Source organism: Nycticebus coucang, chromosome 4, assembly GCF_027406575.1.
Source record: "Nycticebus coucang isolate mNycCou1 chromosome 4, mNycCou1.pri, whole genome shotgun sequence".
NCBI classification, from domain to species: domain Eukaryota; kingdom Metazoa; phylum Chordata; class Mammalia; order Primates; family Lorisidae; genus Nycticebus; species Nycticebus coucang.
Genome location: NC_069783.1, coordinates 36672875 through 36687528, shown reverse-complemented (window position 1 = coordinate 36687528; position 14654 = coordinate 36672875).

Here is a 14654-nt window from a genome sequence, read left to right as displayed (position 1 = left end):
GGAGGAGTGACCGTCTCCACTTCCCATACAAGGAAGCCCCGGCTCAGGAGGTTAATCTGCTCTTTCAGGTGTAGGGCCAGAACTCACTTTCATGGTAGCTGGAGAACTGGAGGGTTAGTTAGGCACCTGGTGGTTCTTTCAACTTCAACTCCTGCGTCCGTTCCTTCCTCCAAACCACAGCATCAGCCTTCCCAGAAGGAACGTGGCCATATTGTCCACAGAGTTTGGGATTGAGAGTTTCACTTGAGCAGCAAATTGCCCCAGGAGATAGTCGATTGGTCACCTTTCAGTATGGTCAAGCTGTAGAAACTTGACTTTAATTCCTCAGGTTTTTTTTTTTTTTTAAAGCTGCCAGATGGTGACCATGCTATTGATAATCTACCTGGGAAGGCAGTTGGGAAGAATAAAAGGGGCTTTGTAGGTATTAAAAATTCACCACGAGGGCTGAATCACGTGTATATTCTTCAGATTGAGCATTTTCTCATAACCAAAATTAGTTTTCTTTTTTTAAACCAAAACCCCAACAGCTTTGTGTGAACTGGGGGCTACCTAAGACCCTAAAAGTCCTGCTTCTGGTAGAAGTAAAAAATCAGATTCGCACTAGAAGACAATCTGACCCTAAAAATCCCAGTTCCCTGGTTGAAAAGCTAGCTGTCTTTCCATGTCAGCCCTTGTCACTCTGTGTCTCCACCCTCATCTCTGCCAACTCCTACCCTTGGTTTCAACTTAAGTGTCTGTCTTGATTACTGTGCTTTTTTTCCCCCATCATGACTCACCCCCAGGCTCTGTTCTCACCTGGCCTCCAGCCTTCCCTGTTCCTCACGTGGGGAACCACCCAGCATCCCAGGAGGCGAATCTATGAACCCTGTCCCTTGGAATCTGCCCCTGTGTTTTTCCCCTCAGCTTCGAGTTTGGGTGACTTCTTACATTCCAGCTCTCCTGGGGTCTTGGCTATGGGCTGGGCACACCCATATGCCTCCCACCAGGTTGCTCTCACCTCTGTACTTCCCACTGTTGCCCCAGGGTGTGTCTCACAGGGGATGGGCCTCACACCTGATGGGTCTTGCTTCCTCTGCTCCTAGGAAGGATAGTTACTATCAGTACCTTGGACCATTTATTAAAAATTTAATATACACTCAGTGTGAAGAGTTTGAAAATATCTATAAGCATAATGAAAATAAAACCCCCTTGTGATCATTCTACCCAGAGTTAAACACTATTAGATATTTTAGAGTGTGTCCTCTGAGCCATTCTATATTATTCATAATTTTCTAAACATACTGCGTCACTGCCATCCTGTTTTGTTACTTGAATTATTATGTTTACTTAATACAGCACGAGCACATTCCCATGTCCTTAAGTGTGTTTTTATAATACTATTTTTTATTTCTACGTTGAGTTTGATGATAGATGTGGGCACAGTATATTTAATAAACGCTGTTGGACCCTTCCCTTCTATCTGGTTTTTCATGCCAAGATGAACCTCCTTCATTGTAAGTGCTCTTCTATGTCTCTTGCTGCTTCCCTAGGATACATTTCTAGAAGGGAATTAATTAGGTCAAAGGCTCTGCACATTTTTTAAGGTCAGATTGTCTTTTAGAGATGATCCAATTTTTGCCTCTACCAACAGTGCAAAAAAGTCCCTGTTCCCTGACTCTTGCCAACATATTATTGGATATTTAATAACTTTTAATTTATATAAAACATTGTTTGAAAGCTGAGGAGGCTGATTTTTTCCATGTCTTTTTTAGTCATTTGTATTTCTTTCATGATTTATTCTTTGTGAGCATAAATAATTTTTTGCTCCTTCCTTCCTCAGATGTATTTATCAGGGAGTTCTTAGGTTCAAATGTTGGCTCTGCCAATAACCAGCTTTGTGACCTTGAGAAAATAAATTCCATTGAACCCCAGGTTTGTCTTCAATGGATTAGAATAATAATCCCTACATAATAAAGTTGTTATTAGGATTTAGTGAGATAATATAGGTAGAGTGATTTCCCCTATCTCTGGCACATAGAAGGTGCTCTATTCATGCTAATTTTTTCCCTTCCCCTCCCATGGGCAAGGTGCAGTGAGGAAAAAAATATACAGGGTGTTCCAAAAGTCTCCATACATAGGAAATATTAACAAACTAGCACGACAACAAATATCTTGGACCATGTTCATTATGAGTGGGAGAGAAGACGTTTTGTATGCGTAGAAAGAGGTGGCCAACACACAGAGAATATTTTGTAAATATTTCATAAAATTTCCTAATGAATATTCTGTAAGTAAAGGCACGTTTAGCTACAATTTCCCAGTTTCCCTATGGCTGGTGACTTTTTAGGACACCCAGTAGAGAGAAATTCTATTTGTCTTTGAGAAATACACAATTTAACAGGGGCAATAAAATCTACACAAATATTTGACATAGACTTTATAAGATGAATAGTATTTTGACAACATGGGAAGAGTTACAGGGAGAGTCGGGGCAGAAGTGTGTTTGGGAGTGGCAGGTAGATTAAGTTGACTGCAGATAAGCCTAGAAATATAAATTAGGACCTTGACCATAAAGGGACTTGCTCCCAAGGCAACGGGGAGTTCTTGAAAGTTTTTGAGTGATGTGATAACACAATTAAAAATACATTGAGTGCGAGGGTATATTTCAAATTTATTAAGAGTAGAGTATAAGTGTCTTAACAATTAAGAAAGTGAGGTGAAAGCTATGTTAACTGGTTTGATGTAAGCATTCTGAATTGTATATAAAATCAGCATGCTGTACCCCATAAATGCAGTAATGTACACAGTTATGATTTAATAAAAGAATACATTTAGTGGTAATATGACAGAGACTAGAGTTGGAAAATCAGCTATAAAAAATATAATTGTGAACAAAATTATACCGGGTATAAGTATTAAATTCAGGAGACACCATGAAGGTAGAACAATTAATACCCAGCCAGAGAGTGGCGTGGAAATCAGGAGAGGTAAAGGTCAGAGGTGTGTGTGCAGCTGAATGATTGGAGGACTAGTTTTAGTAGATTTCATTTTGTTTAAAAATTATGTTTGAACAATTAGTACAATCTGCTTCTCTTTTCCACGGGCCTCTCCTTAGGGAGATTGTATATCCCACCCCCTGAAATCAGGCTTCATCACGAGATCGCCATGACCAATGGATTGTGAGGTGGGATATATATGTGAGATGTGCCCAAGTCCGAAGACCCACAGGGCAGTCCACCACCTCACCTCCCAGCCCTCTGCCACATGCTGCCACCAAGTCTCTGGTTGGGGCCGTTCTGTTAGTCAGGCTTCCAGAACCAAGAGAGCTGATCTGCAGGGTACCTGCAGCGTGATAGGAGAACAAACCTTTGCTCTTATAAACCGCTGAGATTGGGCATTTCTTTCTGACAGCAGATTAATTTAGCCTAACTAACCAATGCAGGTACTGTGAGAAAAAATAGAAATGTTAGGAGAAGGAGGAGTTGTCTGGGGAGAGAAGGTGATTCAGTGTGAAACATAATAATTCTGAGGTGGCGTTTGAATAACTCGATGGGGGTGTCAAACAGGTGCCTTATACTTGATGCAACTGAGGCTGAAGCTGGACACAGAGATTTGGAAACTGTGTGTGTAATGTGGAAGCACTGAGGTGGCTGGTCACCAAGAGCAAGTCTGTGGAGAGGAGGACAGGGGGCAAGTTGGAGCCACAGCTGGGCCCCTCAGAGAGGTGAGCGAGGGGCCAGGATGGCTCATGACCATCAGAGAGGGAAGGCATGTTAAGAGAAGATAAAATGGACAGAGGTTCCAGAGTTTCCAGAAACTGAGAAAAGGCCTTGGGATGTGGCAATTGCAAAGTCACTAGTGACCTTTGAAAAAATCGTTTTTGTAGAGTGGCAAGAGAAGACGCCAGATGCCAGACAGTTGCACAGAGACTGTGGGCTGAAAAAGTAAAGGTGTTTTTTGAGAAGTTTCTCTGTCAAGTGGATAAACAAATAAAATATGTGGCCAGCAAGGCCATATGAAGGATTTTGAAAATGGACATCTGTGTGTGTTTCTCAGCAAAAAGGAGAGAAAGGGAAAAACAGGAGAGACTGAAGACACGGGAGGATCCCAGGGCAGGATGGAGCAGGAGCACCAGGAGTCCCGGCGGGGAAGGCCTGGCCAGGGGCTGGCACCCTTGGCTCCTGGGAGCAAGGAGGGAAGGGGGACTGCGTAGGAGGCCTGTGATATGTTGAGGAGGAAAGAGGGGCAGAAAGGAAACGTGGCATGTGCCTAACAGCCCTGACTTTTCTGCAAAGCTAGATGGGAGGCTGAGGTGGGAGGCTGAGGCTGGGAGGATAGGAGGCTGGGAGGATGGATGGCTGAGGCTGGGAGGATGAGAGGCTGAGGCTGGGAGGACGGATGGCTAAGGCTGGGAGGATGGATGGCTGAGGCTGGGAGGATGGGCGGCTGAGGCTGGGAGGACGGATGGCTGAGGCTGGGAGGACGGGTGGCTGAGGCTGGGAGGATGAGAGGCTGAGGCTGGGAGGACGGGTGGCTGAGGCTGGGAGGATGGATGGCTGAGGCTGGGAGGATGGGCGGCTGAGGCTGGGAGGACGGATGGCTGAGGCTGGGAGGACGGGTGGCTGAGGCTGGGAGGATGAGAGGCTGAGGCTGGGAGGACGGGTGGCTGAGGCTGGGAGGATGAGAGGCTGAGGCTGGGAGGATGGGTGGCTGAGGCTGGGAGGACAGGTGGCTGAGGCTGGGAGGATGAGAGGCTGAGGCTGGGAGGACGGATGGCTGAGGCTGGGAGGATGGGCGGCTGAGGCTGGGAGGACGAGTGGCTGAGGCTGGGAGGATGAGAGGCTGAGGCTGGGAGGACGGATGGCTGAGGCTGGGAGGATGGGCGGCTGAGGCTGGGAGGACGGATGGCTGAGGCTGGGAGGACGGGTGGCTGAGGCTGGGAGGATGAGAGGCTGAGGCTGGGAGGATGAGAGGCTGAGGCTGGGAGGACGGATGGCTGAGGCTGGGAGGACGGGTGGCTGAGGCTGGGAGGATGAGAGGCTGAGGCTGGGAGGATGGGTGGCTGAGGCTGGGAGGACAGCTCAGGGAAACCAGAGAAGCTGGACTGTCTTGGGCAGCCGCCTCAGATCCAGCAAGACGTGAGCAGCCCTGTGGGGCCAAGGGAAATCTCCATGTGAGATGAACACTCATGGAGTCATGTTCTGTGGCTTTCTCCCAAGAGGAAACATGCAAACTCAAGGAGGGCTCCTCTTGGAAAGTAGAGATGGGCTGTGAGCAGAGGTTCTTTGAAAAAAGTGACGTAGAGCGGAAGTATAGCAACTACAGGAGAAGCAGAGAGAGGGAGGTGGTGACCTGGAAGAGTCAGTGGGAATGTTAACAAAACTGGTCTCTCGCTGTCTGGGGTGGGTGAGTAAGGAGGGCAGCTTTAGGGCAGTGGTATTTTTCTTTCCTTTTTAAAATTATTATTATTTTTTTTTATTTTTTGTAGAGACAGAGTCTCACTTTATGGCCCTCGGTAGAGTGCCGTGGCCTCACACAGCTCACAGCAACCTCCAACTCCAGGGCTTAAGCGATTCTCTTGCCTCAGCCTTCTGAGTAGCTGGGACTACAGGCGCCCGCCACAACGCCCGGCTATTTTTTGGTTGCAGTTCGGCTGAGGCCGGGTTTGAACCTGCCACCCTCAGTATATGGGGCCGGTGCCTTACCGACTGAGCCACAGGTGCCGCCCTCCTTTTTAAAATTATTATTAATTATTTCAGATTTATTTCCGAGTAGGTCATATATTCACAGAGAAAGAAACTCAAAAGGTACCAAAGGGTGCGTAGCAGAAAATTCCTCCAGCCAACAAGCTCCCCTTCCTGAAGGTAATCATAGTGACAGTTCTATGGTTCTCACAAGAGATTTAAGAGCAGTCTCTGGTGGGATGTAAAAACTGGACCAGCTGCAAAATAATCACCTGGGAACTTGGTATGGAAATTATAGGCCCCACCCAAAATTTACCGAAGAAGAAACTTTGGGTGCTGGCCCAGAAATCTGTTTGAACAAGCCCTCTGGGTGATTCTGATGCAGACAGAAACTTGAGAAGCATTGCTGTGGGCGCATTCCTGTGCACATACCCGTAAATGTACATCAACTTCCCCCTCTGTTTTACATAAGTACTTTACCTGATGTTTTTAGAGATCACAAACCACTTCAAAATATTTTTATTTCTATGTTCAACTTTCAGAATTTCACAGATATTTTCAAGCAGCTCACAGAACTCTTGGGGGGTGTTCATGAGATTTGTATTAAGAACTTTTACTGCGTAGGGAGAAGGGAGCAAATAAAGATGCGGAGAGACTGTATCAGGCCATATAGTGTGTTCTCTCAAGGGAAGGTCAGGTTTGGTCAAGGGTAAAGGAGTGAGCAAACAAGTTTAGGGCGAAGGGACTTTTTTTGAGGTGACATTCTTATAAATACGATGAACAATTTTAAAGTATATAATTCAGCCAGATGTGGTGGCTCACTCCTGTAATCCTAGCACTTTGGGAGGCTGACGTTGGGGGATTGCTTGAGTTTAGGTGTTCAAAAACAGCCTGAGCAAGAGCGAGACCCCATCTCTACAAAAAATAGAAAAATTAGCAGAATGTGGTGGCGGCACCTGTAGTCCCAGCTGCTCGAGAGGCTGAGGCAGGAGGATTGCCTGAGCCCAGGAGTTTGAGACCTCTGACCTCCCTCTCAGCTTTATGCAGCAGGTTGAGGGGTGATGGAAGGAAGAAAAGGGATAAGAAAGTCCTTCCAGGAATTTGTATTATAGCAGAAAAGATGGGACTAAGATAGAAATATGCATGAGACTGTAGCTAATAAAGGGTAGGAAAGCAGACAGGACCACCAGAACAAGGCAGCGAGGTGCAGTGGAGTAAGTGTGGGCTGGAAGCTCAGACCCTTAGCTTTGTGACCAGGAGCAACTTTGTTGGTCTCGTAAGGTACTAGTAAGGGGATATTTGGCCAGGACACCTAACTATATCTATGAGGTAGACATTTGTCAGACTTTGTCGATGGTTCAGCCTTTTAGAAGATCTTATGTGAAATGGGGACTATAAAATTTCACTATTAGAAATACATGGGGGCGGCACCTGTGGTTCAAGGAGTAGGGCGCCGGTCCCATACGCCGGAGTTGGTGGGTTCAAACCCAGCCCTGGCCAAAAAAAAAAAAAAAAAAAGAAATACATGGGAAAACAGTCAAGCAATTCATCAAATAGTTAAATACAGAATTACCATATAATTCAGCAATTCCACTTGTAGGTATAATCCCAAGAGGAATGAAAACATATTGCCAGGCTTGGCGCCCATATCACAGTGGTTACGGCGCCAGCCACATACACCAAGGCTGGCATGTTCGAACCTGGCCCGGGCCAACTAAACGATGACAAAATGTAACAAAAAATGTAACAAAATGTAAATGTAACAAAAAATAGCTGGGTGTTGTGGGTGCCTGTGGTCCCAGCTACTTGGGAGGCTGAGGCAAGGGAATCACTTAAGCCTCAGAGTTAGAGGTTGCTGTGAGCTGTGATGCTACGGCACTCTACTGAGGGTGACATAGTGAGACTCTGTCACGAAAAAAAGAACAAAAAAAAAGAAAACATATATCCACACAAAACCATGTAGGCAAATGCTCATGGCAGCATTATTCATAATAGCTAAAAAGTGGAAACAATCCACACATCCACCAGCTGACTAGTGGATAAACAAAATCTGGTGTATCCACAGGATAGAATATCACTTGGCCATAACAAGGAACCAAGTACTATTACACACTGCAGCGTCAACGAACCTTAAAAACGTAATGCTGAGTGAGAGAAGTCAGTCACAAGGACCACATATCTTAAGATTCCTTTTATGTAAGATGTCCAGAAGAGGCAGTTCTGTAGGGACAGTAAACAGATTAGTGGTCAGCGCGAGCCAGGAGGAACCGCAGCACAGGGAGATGATGGTCAGAGGGTCTGGGGCTTCTTTTGGCAGTACTGAAGGTGTTCTAAAATTGGTTCTAGTTATGGTTGCACACCTCTGAATCGGCTACAAATCAGGGAATTGTACACTTCAAATGGATAAGTTGTATGGTATGTGAGTTGTACCTTAATGAAGCTATTACCAAAATAAATAAATAAACAAACAAACAAATAAATAAATAAATAACGTAGGAGTGAGGTATTGACAAGAGGATATCAGGCCAAGACACCTAAGTATATCTGAGGCAGACTTCGCCAGACTTTGTTGATGGCTCAGCATTTGGGGCATGCCACCCCATCTCATGAGTGGCAGGTTGGTACTTGCTTTCCCAGCCTTCTTTGCCACTTGGGAGCCAGGCTCAGCCAGACCCACCTGCCGGCCTCTGAAGTTGGTTATATAGGGAGTGGGCACTGTGGGAACTCATTTAAGTGAGAGTGGCACCAGCCACACCCACTTTCTTAGGCAGTGTGGACCGGTTCCCACGGCGGCGTGCAGTGCTCCCGCTGCGTGGTGATAGGGTGAGTCACGGTATCTGGACCCAGGAACAGCCAGGTGTGGTGAAAATGCAACCTCTCCGGGACAGCTTTTCTCTAGCTGCCTCGCCTCTCGGCCAGTTGCCTAGCCGTCCTAGAGATTCAGCGAACTGCCCCTACCATTCTTAATACATGTCTTTTCTCCTTACATTAGCCAGTTTGGCCTTCTCTTGTGCAGCTGTGCACCGCGACTGCTCCAGTCGGGTCCTTCCTACCTTGAGCACCTCAAGCAGTGAGAAGAAGGAAGGGGGGGTGTGCCAGGCTGTTTTCCAGGGAGATTAAGCTTTAGGCCAAGACTGACTTCTTTCTGCAGACCTCTCAACAGAAGCGAGGCCAACAGGGAAGGGGAAAGAAGGAGCAGAAGAGGGCAGAGTCCAACAGTTTGCACTTAAGAAAGAAACAACAACAAACCCCACCAGACCACATACCTGAGGCTTTTAACCAGACAAAGCGATTCCATTCACCAAGACAGTACCCACTAGAATATCTCCTTCTGGGACCCACCCTATCTTGGGTAGGGCTCTCAGGTTCCCTCAGAGGCCAGTACTCACTCACTTGCAGGGTTGGCCTGGAGGCTTAATCGAGGCTAAGCACTTGGCTCTTGGTAGGCACTGACTCCAAAACTATATTTATTGAATACTTACTATGTGCTGTATACAATTCTAAGCTCTGTTTTCTTGAAGCTTATGATCTAGTGGAAGACAACAATACACTTAAATAAAAAGTAAATTCCATCAAAGGTAATTTCTGTGGAGAGACACACAGCAGGGTTAGGGAGCAGTGGGGGAGGGTCTGTTTGAATTAGCATATCTGAGAAGGCCTCGATGAGCAGTGGGCACAGAGGAGGTGAGGGATGTGGTGAGGGGATTGGTTAATATTACAGAGACGTTTACCATGGCGGCCATTCTTTCCAAATCCTCCTCGTCCCTATTGAGCATACCTGTTGGACATGGGCCTCCTTGTGGGGACTGTGAACGAAATATTTGGAGGAAATTCTGGGCCATGTGGGGGGCCTCAGCTCTGGGGGGGCCAGGGGTGAAGAGCTTCCTGAGGTGATCTGGGCCACCAAGCTGGATGAGGTCAGCAGGGCAGGGCTTCCCAGAGGAAATGACTTTCAACAATGTGAAGGGCACCCCCACCAAGCCATGCTCTGGGGCAGGCAAAAGCCTCATTTATAGCCTTTGGGGCTGTGCTGAGGGCAGATTCCCTCCCTGATGAGAGAGGAGTCTTTCTCCCTTATGTAGTAAATCTACAGATGGCTCTGAGAGATTTTTCCTAGCCTTCTTGCTCTATTAAAACAAACACAAAGCCTCACACTGGATTCTCTGTCTGAGATTCTGATTTCCTCAGAGTCATTACAAGCCAGCATGGGCCATCGTGCCCTTTTCAAGCTGACTCCTCTTTTCTGCACACCTACCCTGAACTATCATAACCCACCTTCTCATTACCACCACCATTCCTGAGAATGTAGAAGGGAGAAGCACAGGAGATGTTCTCTGGACTGCTGATGGAAGAGAATAAATATAACTTCTGGGTCGTCCGGGTCTCGCAGACTGTTATTACTGAGGGACTCTGTGCCTTAGAAACTCTGTATTATAGATTTGTGTTGTTATCAAGAGTGATGCCTTGTACATACCACTGTACATGATCTGACCTATAGTATAGCCAGATCCAAAGTACCCAGCAGTGATTTGTGACCAGATTTTAACGTACCTTCTCTCATTATCCTAAAGGAACCTCCCATATGAGTACTTATTCTCTTCAGAGCCTGTGGCAAGGAGCCAGAAAGAAATGGAAGGGAAGGACAGACCCTTGGATATGACTTTGATTATGTTCCAGAGACCCATTTAATGTCTTCCCTGCCAGGGTTCTTAATTTGTTTGCCTTGCATATGGCTACTGCTGGGGGACTTTGTGGCTTAAAGGCCTTTGGAGAGGAACAGAAATTGAGAGGCAAATTGATGTGATGCATCTCTTTTGCTTTGCAAAATTTTCATAAGCAGTTTAACCCAGTCATGCAAAGAAGCATGATCTAAAGACTCCAGAATTTAGTGCCTTGAGAGAAATAGGAGGCAGGTAAGGGACAATGTTGGTGAATACTAAGCTTCTGTCTCCTTACCCTTGGATTACATATGTCCTTGGTACTGATACCCCCTAAGCATCAGAATTCATATTAAACTGGTCTGTTGAAAAAATATCCATGCATTCATCCACAAACATTTAATGACTGTCTACTATGTGGAAAGACTCTGATGACCACTGGGTCTTAATGCACGTCCTTAATGAGCTTTGCAAGTTGGTGAGAGCAGCAGGTGACCAACCAAGAACTAATCAATTATGTGCTGAATAGAGGGGAAAGAGGTGTGGGCATTTCAATCAGTGAAATTGTTTCCTTCCCAGTAGATACTGGCTGTTGAAGGGGTCCCACTCCCCTCTCACTCTGGCCAGTAACCCATCAGTGGGCCATTTGTGGAGCACTGATTAGGCGTCACACATGGTGCTACCCATTTTACTGTGCTAATTTAATTGTCACACTGATTCTATAAGGTAGACTTTATTATTAACTTCATTTTACAGATGAGAAAACTGAGACTCAGAAGAATTAAATAACTTCCCCAGGATCACATTGCTCAAGGTGGTAAGAGTGAGATTTATAATCAGGTACAAGACCAAGTTCTGAGGATTAGTACTCGGTGGCCTAACTTCTCACTACTGCAATCACAGCCTCAATGAAAAGCAGTGGAGAACAAGCCATAGTTCAGATGCTCCTGCTGATTGGCTGTCCTTGGTCTCTGGACCTGCCCAGAACAGTGTCCCAAGCCAAAGGCCCCAGGGCCAGCACCTGAAGACTGGAACTAGCTGTCAAAGGAAGGCGATAAAAACACCTATTTGTTACTCTTGCTCTGAATCTAATGACTCTGAAAGACTTTGATGTTTCCTTTAACCTTTCTCTGTTCCTTGGGGAAAAGGGAAGGGTGAGGTGTTTTGCAATAATTTCTCCAAGTCTTCAGACTCTGGCAACACAAGAAAGATATTCAGAAACAAAGAACACACCTTCCTACTTAAGCTCAGGGAAGGATGAGCTCAGCTGCCTGCCATCATTCTCTTAAAGGCACAGCAGCAGATAGCTTCAGCTGCGCTGATCTGGAAACCCTCAAATGTAGGTCATGAGGCTGGTTTTGGCACAATTGTTTTTCCTGACCCCCTTCTGCAGGGAGAGGGCACGTTGTGAAGGCTGAAGTTGTAGACTTTGGACAGAGGAACAAACCAACTGGTGGTGGCGGCGCCAAATTACAGGCAGAATGCATGGGGTGACTTGGCCTTCTCACTACATGGGTCCTTCTCTGACCTACCTTCTCTGCTAGGCTCAAAGGTGTGCATGTGTGCCAGGAAGAAAATTGCAGCAGAGTTTGGCTCAGTTGTCACTGGGACAATACCCAGAAGACTAATTACAGTGAAGGTGGGAAGTGAGGCCTAGAAGGACAAGGATGCAAACAGTTTGCAATCTTCTAGTTAAACCTGTCTTTAAAGGCCAGTGGCAGACTGTATGGTCAGTCCTCCTCTGAGCAGAGCAAAGAGCCTGCAGGTCTGCTATTTCCTCTCTCCAGTCTTACTTTTTGTATTTTCAATGCCTGGCAAAGTGGCTGGCATGTAATGGGTATGTAGTTTGCCAAATTAATCCCTTAGGAGGCACTTAGGGGAAGACTCCAAGGCCATCTGCAAATGGGCTTTCTCTGGGATGGGTCATGTCCTTTACAAAGGAGGAGCTGCTGGATAAGACCTTGGGTCCGCCCAAAACCCTCCTCTGGGGACAGTCTCTTTTAGAGGCCTTAGGTGGACACTGATTGCTCTTGGTCTGGTTATGTAAGAACTTCATGTCAAAGCAGGAAAATTCTACATCTAGATCTGAAGAGACAGAGGTAAGAATCTCCTTCTAAAATCACAGCGGAGGAAGTCCAGTCTACAGACATAGCAATGTTTCTTACCGAAAACTCAAGTGGTTTATATTTATATGCATTTAAACCATATATTGGTTTAAAACTCAAGTGGTCATATTATATTGGTTTATATTTATATTCAGTAATGCGGACGGTCAAAAGCAGAAGGAATGTGGCCTTCACGAATAGAATCAGATCAAGAAGGCTGGTGGAGAAAAAAATTCTGGAGGCTTCCAAGCACGGCCCGAAAAGAGCATGTCCAGCCTTCTGAACACTGAGTGCCCCAGAAACACTCAGATGGAGATGTCGTGTTGTCATCTTGACTAACTTCTTTTAAACTTGTCTTCAGCATGATTTCTTTGTATACTTTATTTGCAACTACCTTAAAGATGTCCATCCTGGAACTCCTCTAGATGGTTTAAAGCTGACAGGTCTCCGAAGAAGAGCAGCTTTCCTCCCAGGAGATTCCTATCAGACTTCATTGGTAGGTAGCATGACAGCCCTGATGCCCGGATGAGCCTGATAGAGACAGGCGAGGGCCAGCTCTACCTGTCCTGCCTCTCCCAACCTGCTGACCTTCTCCTGCAGCAAACACGTCTCCTGGAGAACAGGCAGGAGCTTCCTGCAGAGGGAAAGCCTCAGGAGGAATCGCACTGCCTGGTAACGCTCTTCGGTTTCTCAGGAGAAAAGCAGCCTATTTGGAAGGTGTTCATTCTACCTGTTCCCGCAAAGCACCTGGTAAACCTCTGACGTACATGTGTATATAGGAGGGGCCTTTCCTTCCTTCCTCTTTCCCTCCATTCTCTTCACCCTCTCCTGCTCTCCCCTCAGCCCCAAGTGTACACGGTCTTAACTTGAACATCACAACTGCCAAAGAGAAGGAATATGCAGAGAGACCTCTCCAGATACAATGATTCCTTTTACTTTCAGCAACGCTGCCCTCAAGCAGAATTCTGACTGCTGTGCTGATTCCAGCTCTCTTCCTTCATTTGTCAGCTCAGATTCAAGATCTGGACTTCCTTGCTTGGGTGGATGGCTCACGGGGAACTGGAATGGCCCTCGGATATGTATCTGTCGAAGCAGGAAAGCCAGTGGACACTGCTGAGAACAATTTTTTTTTCCCCTTGAAATTGCTAAAGCATCTGAAATTCCTCTTAATCTCCCAGAACTTTAAAAAGGTAATCTGGGAGGATTAATATAGCCAGCCATCAGTGCATAGCTTAAGTGTATCAATTAATCAGAACCTTCTTCATAACTCCCAGCTAAGACCCAAGATTCCTGAAAGAAGAGGTGCTAGTTACCTGAGAAGGCTGGGGAGAGGGACTCACCCTAGGAAGAACTGCCCAGATCACAAGAATCAGCCTCACTTTCCTGAGCAGGGCAGGGTCATTCCCCCTTCCACTTCCCATCCTGCTTAGAGCCTCCTCAGAGAGAATGTCCCAGAAGTGCTTCTTAAAGCAGTTCTCAGCCTTGTGAGGCTCTTAGAGAATCTGCCAACTGGTGTTGTAGGTGAATTCAGACAACTTCTCAGTTTAGTAGTTCACCCCAGTGCTCCAAATGATGCTGGGCAGTTAAATCTGAGGGGCCTTACTATGAAGGAGGTGGGATCGTAGCACCCTATAACCACCATCATTATTGATTATTACAGAACATTTAATGGAATTTATGAATTCAACCTTCAGCCTTCATTCATTCAGAAAACTTTTATCAAATACCTTCCTGTGCATTGTGTTAGGACAGGAGAAGAGTAAGATGGAGCCTATGTCTTTCAAAAGAGCTTACACAGCGGTGGGAGTGGGGTGTTGAGTCGTGGAGGGGGTCACGTGTAAAGCAATAAATACTGCCAGCCTGGAACAGTTAATTCTGACAGAGGAATGCAAAAGCCCTGTGGAGACACACCCACGTCTGGAGGTGCCCAGGACCTTCTCCCAGAGCCGGCGACTTCCGGCAGAGTTTTATAGGAGTGGCAGTTTCTTCTTCTTCTTCTTTTTTTTTTTTTTGTAGAGACAGAGTCTCACTGTACCGCCCTTGGGTACAGTGCCGTGGCGTCACACGGCTCACAGCAACCTCTAACTCTTGGGCTTACGCGATTCTCTTGCCTCAGCCTCCCGAGCAGCTGGAACTACAGGCGCCCGCCACAATGCCCGGCTATTTTTTTGTTGCAGTTTGGCCGGGGCTGGGTTTGAACCTGCCACCATATGGGGCCGGCGCCCTAC